The following is a 13,801-nucleotide window of genomic DNA, read 5'->3' as shown; positions in this document are numbered from 1 at the left end:
ACTTCTCCAACTGCAATCCGTCGCAAGGGCATCCAAAGTTCAAGGGGGTGTATTGGAAGCATAGCGAAAGCGGGACTTGGGCGTGCCTAACACTTGGACGTCCTTGACCCATAATCGAAAAAAACAAGGACGTACCTGACGAACACTTGGACGTTTTCACCTGGTCATGTTTTTCTTACGACTAAGGCACAAAAAGGTGCCCGAAATGACCAGATGATCACCGGAGGGAATCAGGGAATACCTCCCGTTACTCCTCCAGTGTTCACTAACCCCCTCCCACCCTCGAAAAACATCTTTAAAAATATGTCGTGCCAGCCTCTATGCCAGCCTCAGATGTCATACTCGGGTCCATGACAGCGCATGCAGGTCCCTAGAGCAGTTTTAGTGGGTACTGCAGTGCACTTCAGGCAGGCGGACCTAGGCCCATACCCCCCCTACCTGTTACATTTGTGGAGGAAACAGCGAGCCCTTCAAAACCCACCTCTGTTCCCACATCTAGGTGCCCCCTTCACCCGTAAGGTTTATGGTAGTGGTGTACAGTTGGGGGTAGTGGGTTTGGGGGGGGGGGGGTTGGGGGGCTCAGCACACAAGGTAAGGGAGCTATGTTCCTGGGAGCAATTTATGAAGTCCACTGCAGTACCCCACTAGGGTGCCCAGTTGCTGTTTTGGCATATCAGGGGGACCAGTGCACTACAAATGCTGGCTCCTCCCATGACCAAATGGCTTGCATTTGGTCGTTTCTGAGATGGACATCTTTGGTTTCGAAAATTGCCAAAAATCAGAAACATCCATGTCTAGGGACAGCAAAATTTAAGGATTTGGACGTCCCTGACGATATTTTCAAAACGAAAGATGGACGTCCATCTTATTTCGAAAATATGGGTTTCCCCGCCCCTAGATTTTGCCATTCTGCAAGGACCTCCAAATCGCAACTTGGACGTCCCTTTCGAAAATGCCCCTCCCCACGTCATGGTTAAATTGGAATTGAGGAAGTTCTTTAATTGTGCCCAATTTTAACTCTATTTTTAGTTTCAACAATTTTTTATTGATGACATGCTAATAAAACAAACACCTTGACAAGCAGCAAAATATTCACATCAGATGTAATCAATCACAGTCATGTGCAGACAGTCATCATCAATATTTTCCATATATATATGCCATTTATCCCTATCCCCCAACTAATCCCCCCCTCGTTATACCCCCCACTCATATCGATTCGGCTTTACTGCCACATTCCTCCAGGAGTCTGAACTTGTAAAGCCCCCGTAGGATCCGATTGTTTCTCAGCCGATTGATTCACAGGTAATCAAGACAAACATTTCCAACAGTGCATGTTATAACAGTAGGGCATATCTATACAAACCCAGCAATTGCCGAATGATAACTATGACCTTCAAACTTTTAACCGTTGTATCCCCTTACCCTATCCCTATCCTCCCCTCTATTCCATCCCGTGGTTCCCCGCAGTACCTTCGTGATAGTAAGAGATATGGCCAATAGGGGGAAATGAGCAGTTCACGGGTACCTGCTGATATGAAGCTCTGCTAACAGTTTCTTCTATATCTCCGCCTGCCCTCCCTCTCTCCCTTGGCGTCGTGCAAGTAATCGTGAGACCACAATTTGAGTTCTCTATTATCTCTACATTATAATATTCCTTTTGGTATCCCATCGCAATCTCTCCCCCCCCCCCCCCCCCCCCCACCATATCCCGTGAATACTACCTCCCCCCCTCCCCTCCATTCATTCCACAGTCATCCCAATTCATTCAATACCTGGCTTCTAACTTTAGGAGCTATAACATTTAAATATGCTTTCCATGTTTTAATAAATTGTTGCCTCCGTTTTGGCGTATATCGCACACCTTTTGCCTCCCAGAGCATAAGCGCATGCAGTTTATTCCTCCAATACCAGTATGAGGGCGGTATGTCCATCAGCCAGTGATTCAATATGCATTTTTTCCCCAGAATGCAGGATTTACTTAGGAATAACTTCTCTTCCCTCGTCCCTGCCGCCCACACCAATGATGAACTAAACATTATCCGTTCAAATGTGAGTTGTATCCTAAAACCCAAAGTCCCTGAAACAAACCGAGTGAGAGCCGTCCAGAACCTCCAAATGGGTCGACACTGCCACATCCCATGTGCCAATGAGGGCATGCCCACTCCGCACTTTTGGCATCTATCTGCCCCCTCCACCCCTGCATGCCATGCTTGCTTGCCCGAGAAATATGCCCTATGTATTGATTGAAAATGGCACTCCTGCAATTCCGCACTATGTACTACCCCTGTTAACCCTTTGAGCGCAGCCATCACCTTCCCTTCTGCTATTGTGCCCCCCACCTCTTGCTCCCATCTCCTCACTACTTCACCAATATCCCTTTTAGGTTTGAATTCTCCCAATGCTTTATGAAACCAAGATATGGAAGTTTGCCCCACTGCATCCCCTCTTAGGAAGTCCCGAACTTTCCCTCCAAACTCCAATGTGAGTGCAGACTGGGGCAATCCCCTATGGTAATGTGCCAACTGTAAATAAGCCAGCCTGGTCAGCGGACCTCCCGCACATCTCCTTTCGAATTCTTCATAGGACAGCAGTGATCCATCTGCCTGGAGGAAACTCTCCAACAGTGTCACCCCCTGTCTCTCCAGGTCCCTAAAAACTCAGTTTTCTCTTCCCGCTGGGAACTCTGCATTGCCAGTTATTGACAATAGCACACTAGTCTCCGGATCTTGTCCCCAATGGCCCAGTAACACCCTCCAGATTTGTCTCAAAGGCCGCAGCAACACACTATTTTTCACCGGAGGTGGCAACCCCCTCCCCCCCCCCCCCCCGAGTGCAATAACCAGCTCAGGGACCATGGTCTAAAATACGCTTGTTCCCACTTCATATCGGTATATGTAGATGTGCCCAAGACCCAGTCTTTCACATGTCTTATCAAACAAGCATGATTATAGTCTTTCAAATCAGGCATGCCCAACCCGCCTCCAACCTGCGTCCCATATACATGACACCACCTCATTTTTTATTTTTTCCCCGCCCAGCAAAACCGTGCTACGTGCCTCTGCAAAGCCCTCAGATCTTTAATCATCAGTTTAATTGGTAGAATCTGTAGTACATACAGCCATTTTGGGAATATAATCATTTGATACAAGTGTACTCTGCCCATTAATGACAGCGGTAAAGACATCCATTTTTCCAGTTGTGCCTTAGTTTCTCTAAGCAAGCCTGGGGCATTGGTTTTATACAGTTGTGCTGGGTCCATTGGCATATTGATCCCCAAGTATTTAAATACCGTATTTGCTTGGCGTAACTTTGTCTGACTCCATATCTCTTGTCCTATTCCCTCATGTGCTAGGGCCTCCGACTTCTCTAGATTCAACTTGAACCCCGAGAAGTCTCCATATTCCTGAAGGCTCTCCATCAGCTGCTCCAGTGATCTCCGGGGCTCAGTAAGCAACACCAGCAAATCATCTGCAAAGGCTGCAGTTTTGAATTCCTGGTCTTGAATTCGTACTCCCTTGATATCTACGTTGCTGCCTATTTCCCGCAGTAATGGGTCCAGCGTCAGCACGAACAGAAGTGGTGAAAGTGGGCAGCCCTGTCTTGTTCCCCTACCTATGTTAAACCATTCTGAACACAGCCCATTCACGTTGATTCTCGCCCTGGGATCTTTATATAACGTCTCTATTGCCTGTACAAAGAACCCCTTTATGCCGTAAGCCTTTAACGTCGCAAACATGAAGCCCCAGTCCACTCTGTCAAAGGCTTTTTCGGCATCAAAGCTAATTAACATGGCCCGCGTGCCCTCACTCTTCACTCTCTCCAATGCCCCAATTATCCGTCTCAGATTTTTAACTACTTTCCGGCCTTTCACAAAGCCCACTTGTGATTTCTCCAGCAATTCCGGCAAAAACCGAGCCAGTCGATTCGCCAATATCTTTGCTATGAATTTTGTTTCTGCGTTCAGCAGAGATATAGGCCTGTAAGACTCTGGCAGATGTGCTCGCCTGCCCGGTTTCAGAATGACTGTTATATTAGCCTGATTCAAGTGGCTGGGCATCTGTCCACGCACAATCACCAAATTAAATACCTCCGAAATTATTTGACCAATTTCCGGTCAGAGTATTTTGTAAAATTCATTACCGAGCCCATCAGGGCCTGGTGCCTTACCAAGTGGGCTTTGCTTTAATACCCCGTCTACTTCATCTTCTGTTATTGCAGCATTTAAAATCTTTAGGTCTGCAGTATGCACTTTTGGCACATCAACACTCCCAAGGTATGCTGCACTAGGCTTCACTACCTCAGTTTGTGGCTTATATAACTCTTCATAAAAGTGCTTAAAGATCTCTGCTATTTTGTTATCTTTATGTTTCAATTCTTTTTGCCTATTTACTAATGAGATTACTTTCCTGGAGCCCACCTGCTTATTTATTAATTTCGCCAAGAATTTCCCTCCCTTATTAGCAAATTTATACAGCTGATATTTATAAAACACTGCTGATTTCTGGGCCTGTTGTTGTAATAACTCATTAAGGGTTTGCTGCGCCTCTAACAACCGGGCCCGCATTTCTAACGTCTGACTATGGCCATATTGTCTCCTCAAAGATACCACCTTCTTTTCCCACCTTAGCACCTCCCGCCTCCACGCCTTCCTCTGGAAACTGTTATAAGCTATTATTTCCCCTCGGAGGACCGCTTTTGCGGCTTCCCAGAAAAGCACTGGATCTTCCCTATGTACTTCATTCTCCTTCTGATATCGTGCCCACCTATGCAGTAGTTGCGACTGAAACTTACTATCTCTATACAGGTAAGCAGGAAATCGCCACGAGAAGGTTCCCTGTGACTCTCTTTCCAACCTCAAGTCCACTGAGACCCAAGCATGGTCAGAAACCACTATTGGCCCAATCTTGGTCCCCATAACTTGTGTTAACAGCTCCCGTGCGATCAGTATGTAGTCAATGCGTGATAGCGTGGAGTGGGCTCTGGACAAGTGAGTGTAATCTCGTTCTAATGGATTTAGGGTTCTCCATACATCTACTATCTCCAGGGCCTCTTCCAGCATCCCCAGACCCCTCTGGCTCCTGGACAGCTCTCGTCCCGTCGGATTAGATCTGTCTAATCTTGGCTCTCTTACCTCATTGAAATCTCCCCCCATTATGATAGGACCCTCTCCCATATCCTGCACTCTACGCAAGAGTTGTCTATAAAATGACTTCTCAAAGTTATTAGGTGCGTATATGTTACATAGCAATAAAGGCTGCCTCTCTATTTCTAGGGCCACCAGGACATATCGCCCTCTCTCGTCCTTGATTAGCTTCTTAATTTTCACATGCAGTCCCTTGCGTATCAGGATTATCACCCCACCTTTCCCATCTACTGCTGGGGACTCCATAATTTCACCCACCCACCAGCGCTTCAACTTTTCATGCTCTTCTCGCGTTAGGTGTGTTTCTTGTAAGAAGGCTATTGTTGTTTTCTGGTCATTTAAGACTTTTAAGATTTTTTGTCTCTTTATTGGGGAATGTATACCCCCAACGTTCCATGTCACAATCTTTATTTCTGACACCTCTCAGTAGTAGCTTGACCTTCCACCGTCCGCTTCCAACTTATAACCACCCAAGAGATGTCCCAGCCTTCACCTCCCGGGCAATCCTCCCAGCATTCCTTCTCATACTCCCCCATTCTGCTGCTCCTCATCCATTTCCAACACTCATGCATCTCATTCATCCACATTCGTCCCACCCTCCTATCCCCCCCTTGTCCATTCCCCTTATACCTACCCTTCCCTCCCTTCCCCTCTCCGCCCACCCCCACCCCCTCTTCAACCCCTCTTACATACTTTACCCTAAACATGCCCTTAGGCATTACGACTTCCGTGTCCCCGGGATTAGGACACTCTCTTACTGCGCTAAGGGCTCCAGCCCTTTGAATGTCCTTATCACATTTTCAAACTTTATCATTAACTGAAAACTCATATGAGTCTTAACTTCAAACCAGCACCAACATATGCAATATCCATCTTGTAACCTCCTCCAGCCTTCTATTAGTGTGAATTCAACACCAAATCCGTCTGGCTCTGCTGGATCTGTTTCTTTCAGCCATTGTTCTCCCCTTGTTCTCTGCTCCCTGCTCTTGTTAACTTGTCAACGTATTCTCCAGCCTCCCTCACTTTGTCAAAGTATACCACTTGTCCATTGTTTATCACCTTCAGTCGCGCTGGATACAGGAGGCTAAATTTGTATTTGAGTCCAAACAGCTTAGAACAGATGGGCCCGAACTCTCTTCTTGCTGCAGAGACCTTCAGCGAATAGTCCTGGAAACATAAAACTTTCTTGCCTTGATACTGCAGCTGTTTCCCGGCTCTTAGGCTTTGTAAAATCTCTGTTTTATGTGCATAGTTCAAGATCTTTAGTATTGCTACCTGTGGCCTGTCCATATTTTCTCGCCGGTACCCCAATCTGTGTGCTCGCTCAATTTTCAAGTTACCAACGAGGTCTTGCTTCTCCACCGCTTCCGGCAGCCATTTTTCAAGGAACGTGCCTAGATTCTGTTCAGGCACACTTTCCGGCAGTCCAACCAGCCTCAGGTTGTTCCGCCTTGAGCGGTTTTCTAGGTCCTCTATCCGCGACTCCAATTCTTCCAGCCTGCCGATTATTTTCGGGCGCTCCTCCACCACCTTCCGAATCTCTTCCTCCGCCTGTCCCAGTCGCTGCTGCGCCTCGTGGAGCTCCGTGACCAACGTAGCCTGCCTCTCCTCCATCCCATCCAGCTTGTCCAGAATCAGTTGTAGTTTCTGCCCTACTGTTTGCTCCACCGCTGCCTTCACTTCTTCTGTAATTTCGGCGGCCCACAGTGAGCTGGGCGAGGGTGAGTCAGGGGCTCCTTTCTCCGCCATTTTGTTGTCTCCTGGGCGCGCTCGCTCTTTGGGTTCTTTCCGTCCCGTTTTTGCCGCCATCGCCGCAGGCCCTCCGTTTTCGGCCAGATTTCTGTTCTGGATGTTTTTATTTCTGTAGTCGATCGTCTTGCTGTGGTTAAGGACGCTGTTTACGAGCGCAGATTAATTAGTGTCCCGGAGCAGCTTCACCTTCCGTCTTGCTACTCCATTCCCCAACCGGAAGTCCAAACTTAACTCTATTTTTAAATAACTCATTGGTTTCAGCTACATTCAGTTCATATCTATCTATGAGTAGAACTGAATTCCACCAGAAGAGCACATTTCATTTGTATTTTTAAGTGCTTTCATTATTTCTCCTAATGCTATAGCAATTAGTAATTGTCACAATTGTAAGTCATCCTCAGCAAGATTTATTTCTGTTACATCTGTACATTTCCTCAGCTGGAACTTTCCACATAGGGACTCTTGCTGTCCTAAGCTCTTCTGATCGCACCCTGGTGACCTCTGTTTATCGCAGATTGAGGCAGGAAACAGCTCATTAATTAGTTACTAAAGGGTTAAGCTGGGGCTTGGGGTTTTTCCACACATATGATGGCTCAGACAGCCTGAGCTTGTGACTCGGGTCTCAGCACCGAACAGGAGACAGGGACGCCAATTACAGGAAGAACAGACGGACTTTTACATCTCGGGTATCAGCAACACTTATTGCTATGATTATTATTATTAAATTTTCTGTGGGGCTGAAAATGGTTTTGCACAAAGTGAACAGAGAGAGAATAGGTCAGAAATGCAATGGACGTTTTACACCAATCATGTGGGTGGGCACAGTGAGCAAGGGAAGTTCCTGAGTAAGAGAGCTTACTGTCTAAGTAGGAAGAAAGGCAGACAGAGAAGTGAGATGAGGCTAGAATTCAGTATAGTAGATCCAGGGCTTTTTTTGGAGGGGGTACTTGGGGGTACTGAGTACCGGCACCTTTTCCATTGTCTGCTAAAATGTGACCCATGGTCCCCAAGTTTTAATGAAAGAGCTCAGGCTCTACGCACCAATTCTACCTTGTCATAGATTCTGTGACTGGTTGTAGGGGGCCTGGCTATTGTGGGGTGCGTCCCTCAGTGATCACTCCAACCCTCATGGGTGGCCTGGCATTTCAGTACCGGCACCTTTTTCTCTAGAGAAAACACACTGAGTAGATCACAGAAAAGATGGAGCGGGGGAGGGGAGATCTGTGTGGGGTTTCTCTGTAGCAGGGGAAAGCCTAGCGCTCTGGAAAAATTTGAGGCTGGAAACAGCTACTCTGGGAAGATGTGGAGCTTGCTGGTGATATTCCATGTCTGTAATTTTGCACTTTCAGGGGGTGATTAGTGCTGAGTGGGTAAAATCCATCTAAGTGGTTTTTCAGCCCACTGACCCCCGGGTTCTATATATTGGTGCCTGAAAATCCGCACGGAAACTGAAGCATATTCTAAAACAATGTGAATAACTTGATGGGTTAACTAGCTCATCAGTGCTGTTAATTAGATGTTGACAAGCAATTATCAGCACTAATTGGCATTGAGATTTTTATTTTATTTGTTTCATTTGTATCCCACATTTTCCCACCTATTTGCAGGCTCAATGTGGCTTACATGGTACCGCAACGACGTTCGCCAGTTGCGCTATGAACAAATACAGGTGTTATTGTGGTAAAAGAAGGTTCATGTTTGGTAGATACATTGGGGAAGTTAGGGAGGGGGGATGAGGGTTAAGGTATGTCCATTACAGTCTTTGGTTTTGCAGTGTCGCAGGAACTTAGGTTTTTATGTTGGGTCGGTGGGGTATGCCTTTCTGAACAGGTTTGTTTGTAGTTCTTTCCGGAAACTTAGGTGGTCGGTCGCTGTTTTTATTATCTTTGGCAGAGCGTTCCATAGTTGTGCGCATAAGTAAGAAAAGCTGGATGCATAAGTTGATTTGTATTTGAGTCCTTTAGGACTTGGGTAGTGGAGATTTAGGTAAGTTCGTGCTGATCTTGTTGTGTTTCTGGTTGGTAGGTCTATGAGGTCCGTATATAATTTTATGAACCCGGGTGCAGACCTTAAAAGCAATGCGTTCTTTGATTGGGAGCCAGTGCAGTTTTTCTCGGAGGGGTTTGGCACTTTCAAAACGCGTTTTTCCAAATATAAGCCTGGCTGCTGTGTTCTGGGTGGTCTGAAGTTACTTTATAATTTGTTCTTTGCATCCCGCATAAATTCCATTGTGGTAATCTGCGTGGATTTACACGCACAGCTCACTAAGTGTATTCTATAACATGGTGCACCTAAATTCTGAGTTGAAAAGTGGGCGTGGCCATGTGTGGGGCGTGGGCATTTCTAAAATCTATGCGCATTATTATGGAATACACCCCTAATTTAGACATCAGGATTTACACCAAGTAAAACGTGGCCTAAATGGACGCGACCAAATTTGGTCGCATGGCAAAACATTCGGCATATTCTATATACTGTGCAGAGGTTTAAGTCTATTCTATAAAATTTAAGTGTACTTTAGCGAATATGCCTAGGCGTAATTTTTTCCCACATGGATTTTTCGGGCACCATATCTAGCCCAAGAGGCATTCCTAGGATTTTGAAAGAAAAACAGCATGTGTATATTGAAGTTTCAAACACATGGGATGTAAGTTTTATGCTTCCATTGGACAAAATACAGCAGCAGGATTGATTTACAGGCTGGGAAAGTACAAAAGAGCATCTCCCACTGTTGGATCTACATTTATTTTTTTAAAATTTTGCTCACACCTTTTTCAGTAGTAGCTCAAGGTGAGTTACATTCAGGTACTCTGGATATTTCTCTGTCCCAGGAGGGCTCACAATCTAAGTTTGTACCTGAGGCAATGAAGGGTTAAGTGACTTGCCCAAGATCACAAGGAGCAGCAGTGGGATTTCAACTGGCCACCTCTGGATTGCAAGACTGGTGCTCTAACCACTAGGCCACTCCTCCACTAGCAACATTCTGTGTAGAATCTCAAATAGTAGCAACAGAATTTCAAATAGTAGCAACATTCCATGTAGAATCTCAAATAATTTATTTGGATTTTGCTCACACCTTTTTCAGTAGTAGCTCAAGGTGAGTTACGTTCAGGTACTCTGGATATTTCTCTGTCCCAGGAGGGCTGACAATCTAAGTTAGTACCTGAGGCAATGGAGGGTTAAGTGACTTGCCCAAGATCACAAGGAGCAGCAGCGGGATTTGAACGGGCCACCTCTGGATTGTAAGACCAGTGCTCTAACCACTAGGCTACTCCTCCACCCCAAAGAATCTTTGGGGTTACTCTTTGGGGTTCTAAATGGAATGTTGCTACACTTTCATGGAATCTTGTTATTCTTTAGAATTCTAGAATCTTTATTTCTTTATTTGGATTTTGCTCACACCTTTTTCAGTAGTAGCTCAAGATGAGTTACATTCAGGTACTCTGGATATTTCTCTGTCCCAGGAGGGCTCACAATCTAAGTTTGTACCTGAGGCAATGAAGGGTTAAGTGACTTGCCCAAGATCACAAGGAGCAGCAGTGGGATTTCAACTGGCCACCTCTGGATTGCAAGTCTGGTGCTCCAACCACTAGGCCACTCCTCCACTTTGCATGGGCGTCTTGTGTCTTCAAGATTAAAGTTCAAGCAAGCATGTATGATGTACAAAATGCTGTACGGAGATGGATCTGGTAGATTGATTAATTATTTAGATTTCCCATCATCCTTTTCCTCAGGTAGATCAGAACACTGTTTGAAATTAAATTGTCTCTTAAGGGTGTTCGGAAGAAATCCATGCTAGCGCGTTCCTTTTTACAACAGGGAGTTAAGCTTTGGAACAGACTGCCTTTAGAAATTCGGAGAATAACACGGTATTATTCCTTCAGGAAAGTGTTAAAGTCTTTTTTGTTTGATGAGAAAGATGCTTTTAGTTTCAATATATTAGATATGCAAGTCTGTAATTAATGTTTGAGATGTGCAATTCATGAGAGAGATTTTTATTTTTTTAGTTTCAGTGTATTAGATATGCAATTGTAGACTGTCCTGAAGAAAGACTTATTGTTTGTGATCTGCTTAGAATCTCTTTTGAACTTAGCAGAATATAAGAATCATACAGTGTAGTAGCCTCCTAGCATAGAAAAACACACATATACTTTCTCTGCATAACCACATGTGGGTAGTTTTTGTTGTTACATTTGTACCCCGCGCTTTCCCACTCATGGCAGGCTCAATGCAGCTTACATGGGGCAATGGAGGGTTAAGTGACTTGCCCAGAGTCACAAGGAGCTGCCTGGGCCTGAAGTGGGAATTGAACTCAGTTCCTCAGGACCAAAGTCCACCACCTTAACCACTAGGCTACTCCTCCACTGTTGCTACTATTTGAGATTCTACATGGAATGTTGCTATTTCACTAGAAGTCAGCCCTTGCAGATCACCAATGTGGCCGCGCAGGCTTCTGCTTCTGTGAGTCTGACATCCTGCACGTACATGCAGGACGTCAGGCTCACAGAAACAGAAGCCTGCGCAGCCTTCTACATGGAATGTTGCTAGTGGAATAGCAACATTCCATGTAGAATGTCCAATAGTATCTATTTTATTTTTGTTACATTTGTTCCCCCGTGCTTTCCCACTCATGGCAGGCTCAATGCGGCTTACATGGGGCAATGGAGGGTTAAGTGACTTGCCCAGAGTCACAAGGAGCTGCCTGTGCCTGAAGTGGGAATCGAACTCAGTTCCTCAGTTCCCCAGGACCAAAGTCCACCACCCTAACCACTAGGCCACTCCTAGTGCTTGAAGATCAAGTAAATTTGTGCTGCCTGAATAGAATGTTTGTACTCCGTCAGGTGATTTATTGAAAATGTGCCCCTTAATATAAATGCAGATCAGTGTGGGCATCTTTAATCCAGACCACCACAGCTGTAACTGCTGCTGGAGCTTTTAAATCAATCGCAAAGCCATAGTTATTCGACCACACTTTTAAACAAGATGCAGATCCATTTGATTGCCAATGTTGTTGAACTCGGGCCTATGTCCTCCTGGTGGCATCATGCCTTATTGCAACTGATCTTAAACAAATCGTTCTCTCCTTGTGTCCGTCTACTTCCTTCTTGAAGTTTCCATGAAGCTGACGACCAGAACTGTGTCACCGGGTTTTCCTCCCTAGAGGAAGCTACATGTCTGCATGTGACATGTTGCAAGTCGAAAGCAGAGTGGATGCTGATCTGATGACGGTTAGCTTTTCACAGGGAAGTCCTAGGCTAGGGAGGAAATTAATCAGGCTATCAACTGATGATCTTCAAGGGAACAGGGATTTGGTGGAGCACGGTAGTTCGCCCGATGACAGCCAGAAGGGAAGCACTCAGACTTACAAAGTTCCATAGGTTATTTATTTATTTATTTATTACATTTATATCCCACATTTTCCCACCTATTTGCAGGCTCAATGTGGCTTACAATGTTCCGTCATAGCATTCGCCATTCCAGAGTAAAAGATACAATTGGTGTTCCATAGAGAGCATGGTTGACATAATGGAAATTAAGCAGGCAGATATAGTAAGAGAACATAAGATGGAGTGGTGATGTGTTACTATTTGTAACTTTGTAAGTGCTTTGAAAATATGCCTAGTTGTAACTTTGTAAGTCTAAATGCTTTGAAAATACACCTCTACATATTCTGGTTTCCCTGATAAGAGCTGGTGCTCATTTTCAAAGCATTTATTTTAGTTACATTTGTACCCCACGCTTTTCCCACTTGTGGCAGGCTCAATGTGGCTTACATGGGGCAATGGAGGGTTAAGTGACTTGCCCAGAGTCACAAGGAGCTGCCTGTGCCTGAAGTGGGAATCGAACCCAGTTCCCCAGGACCAAAGACCACCACCCTAACCACTAGGCCACTCCTCCACTAGCAACATTCCATGTAGAAGCCTGTCCTTGCAGCCGCGCAGGCTTCTGTTTCTGTGAGTCTGACATCCTGCACGTACATGCAGGACGTCAAGCTCACAGAAACAGAAGCCTGCACAGCCTTCTACATGGAATGTTGCTAGTGGAATAGCAACATTCCATGTAGAATCTCCAATAGTATCTATTTTATTTTTGTTACATTTGTACCCTGCGCTTTCCCACTCATGGCAGGCTCAATGCGGCTTACATGGGGCAATGGAGGGTTAAGTGACTTGCCCAGAGTCACAAGGAGCTGCCTGTGCCTGAAGTGGGAATTGAACTCAGTTCCTCAGGACCAAAGTCTACCACCTTAACCACTAGGCCACTCCTCCACTCAAATTTAGGCTTACAAAGTTCCATAGGTTGTTATTTGTAACTTTGTAAATCTAAGTGCTTTGAAAATATGCCTCTATGTATGCTGGTTTCCCTGATGAGAACTGGATGGGAGCAGTCTGGTAAAAGGGATTTGTGCTATGTTTCTTGTCATGTTATTGCTAAGTTACAGATTCACAGGGCAAGGGTTGTAATGTTCCTGCTGCCTGGGCTATGGTACAGCTGTCTGCAGATACATTGGTTAATTAGTTATTTTTCCATGGCAGTGGTTACTGGAAGGGTGAGTGACTTGGAATGGACACAGGGAGCCTCTCATTACAGGTCACTGAATCATAGCTGTCTCAAATGAACAGTGACCAAAACCTTTCTCCATCTGCCAGCCCTTGGGGGAGGGGACCACTGGTGATCAAGAGTCAACAGTGTCAGTGTAGCAGATACATCGAGAAGGATGAGGATAGATCTGGCCAGGAACAGTCATTGGAGTCGTTAGTAAGGGCTGTTTTAGTTGAATGTAGAAGGTGGAAGCCAGATTGAAGTGGATCAAGAATTGCTTGAGATGAAAGAAAGTCAAGACAACAGCGGTGAACAGCACGTTTGAGTAGCTTGAATAAGAAAGGGAGGGGGGAGATGGGG

General features: G+C 45.4%; 1 protein-coding gene across 1 annotated transcript in view; it reads left to right on the top strand.

The window, feature by feature from the left end:
- The first annotated feature begins 7,472 nt into the window (after window positions 1–7,472).
- The window catches only part of LOC115462812 (aldo-keto reductase family 1 member A1-A-like), a 67,499-nt gene continuing 61,170 nt past the window's right edge, over window positions 7,473–13,801 (top strand). The window contains exon 1 of the mRNA XM_030192829.1: window positions 7,473–7,584. The gene's annotated coding sequence lies outside the window, so the exon portion shown is untranslated. The remainder of the gene's footprint in view (window positions 7,585–13,801) is intronic.

This window comes from Microcaecilia unicolor, chromosome 2 (assembly GCF_901765095.1).
Source record: "Microcaecilia unicolor chromosome 2, aMicUni1.1, whole genome shotgun sequence".
In the NCBI taxonomy this organism is placed as follows: Eukaryota; Metazoa; Chordata; class Amphibia; order Gymnophiona; family Siphonopidae; genus Microcaecilia; species Microcaecilia unicolor.
This window is presented reverse-complemented; position numbering and strand designations above follow the sequence as displayed.